The sequence below is a fragment of the Poecilia latipinna genome, unplaced genomic scaffold (assembly GCF_001443285.1).
Source record: "Poecilia latipinna isolate Pla-1442-1.1 unplaced genomic scaffold, P_latipinna-1.0 Scaffold3678, whole genome shotgun sequence".
In the NCBI taxonomy this organism is placed as follows: domain Eukaryota; kingdom Metazoa; phylum Chordata; class Actinopteri; order Cyprinodontiformes; family Poeciliidae; genus Poecilia; species Poecilia latipinna.
In genome coordinates this window covers 28613-30474 of record NW_015116294.1, presented here as the reverse complement: position 1 = coordinate 30474, position 1862 = coordinate 28613, and the positions used below count along the sequence as shown (strand labels likewise).

The 1862-nt window shown below is 38.0% G+C and overlaps 1 long non-coding RNA gene across 1 annotated transcript; it reads right to left on the bottom strand.

Annotated features, from left to right (window-relative positions):
- Positions 1–665: 665 nt before the first annotated feature.
- On the bottom strand, positions 666–1028 carry LOC106941448 (uncharacterized). The gene is made up of 2 exons (XR_001423367.1): positions 999–1028; positions 666–785 (listed from the first exon to the last, which is right to left on the bottom strand). It is a non-coding gene; the product is annotated as an uncharacterized LOC106941448 (long non-coding RNA).
- Positions 1029–1862: the final 834 nt, after the last annotated feature.

Genomic DNA, 1862 nt, shown 5'->3' with positions numbered 1-1862 from the left:
TAAATATTTAAAACACTTCATTATTCAAAAAGTGTATGGGAGTCTGGGATTTCATTGCAATCCTACACAAACAAGAATTTTGCTAAGCTAACCGCTACATCAAAAAACAAACACTCACCAGACCCGCCGTTTATTTTACACACAACCTGCCATCTCTCCTGGCTGGTGGTAATCGGCTCCTACGGTTTCATTATGGTTAGGTGAGTTTTGTACAGAAATAAAGTGAAGAAAATAAGAAGCAACGCTCAACAAACGTGTAGCTCTGTTCCCCTCAACACGTCCCGCTCCAGTTAATATGGCCAGCAGATAGGCTGCAGTGGTACACGTGACTTCGATACTGAGCAGTGATTAGCTGCTTCATAATCTCGCGAGATCAATCTTATCAGTCAGAAATTTACACCCAGGTTACACTTACTTCATTTTTCTCTAGAGCAGGAGAAGTTGTGCCGAAAAAGCGTAGCAGACTAAATTTCAAAGTGTTGGAAAAACTTATTTTTTTTATTAAAATTTGTGAGGGGAAAAAAAAATGTCCACAAGCATCCTCATTCCAAACACATCCACTTAAATTTTCACTTTATGGTACAGTACATGTTCACATTATTTATTGACTGTATCTAAGGATATCAAATATATTTTAAATTTAACTGAAGCTATGACAATGTAGCGGTTGGTAACAGGAAGTCAGAACCACACCGGAATCAGGATTCAGGATAATTTTATTCCTGTTCAAAACAAGAACATTTTAAACACAGCAGCTCCTGGGCTCCGGATTCTCCACAAACACCCTAACCAACCAAAAGAAAAAAAAGAAAAAATAACCACGTTGATACAGAAAACTTGATGGGTGTCACCAATGTGGGAGACAAATGCCCAGCACAGTGCTGCGCTAAACATGAACAGTTAAACAACAATATATATAACATGTGAGTTTACAACATATTGTTTAGAACGTTTTCAATATTTTAATACACAAATGAAAGACAACTCTGTACACTTACCTCTCCCCAGCGCAGCTTGGCGCGAACTGAGGGTGGCAGCGAACACACAGGATATAACGCAAAAACAGGAAGTAAGAAAATAAAAGCTTCCCCACCAAAATAAAATATAATTAAAAAACAAAGGAAAACAAATATTCATAGATGAGGATGGCTTTTTACACACTAGGAACCAAAAATGAAAGCAAAATAAAACATAAATAATATATAACAGACATGTCAATTCAAAGAAAATTAGTTTTGAGAAGGTTCATAAAGAAAAATAAAATAAATAAATAAAATTAACTCTGCTACAACAATACAATGACTTGAATCTTATTGCATAGACTAGGTCTTCAAATCACTACATTGCCTGTAGGGATGTTTAATGTCCATCAGGTGTCAGTATCCAGTGACACAGCATCAACACTGGGTCACTGTTTTGCAATGGGTCGAAACGCTTCATGACGCCTCATCTACCCATCACTAGCTGATACATCACAGCACTTCATTTGCTCTACTGTGACAAAGTAAAATATAAAGCCTTACAATGAGTTGACAAGTAAATGGTTGTGATTATGATACATAAATTCTGATTATAGTCTCAATATGTTTAAATGAAACAATGGCTGGCTCAAAGAGAAAACTGGAAGCAAACAGGGGAGAGAGTTGTGGTTGACTTGTTACTTTAACCCAGTGTTTCTCAAGTCTGGTCATCAGGCCCCCCTGCCCTGCATGTTTTAGGTGTTTCCCTTCTGCCACACACCTGGATGGAATCTGTGGGTGATTAACGGCCTTCAGAAAAGGTCATGCAATCATTTGAATCAGCTGCTCTGGAATAGAGGCTCATCTTAAACATGCAGAGCAGAGAGGCTTGAGGAGAAGCAC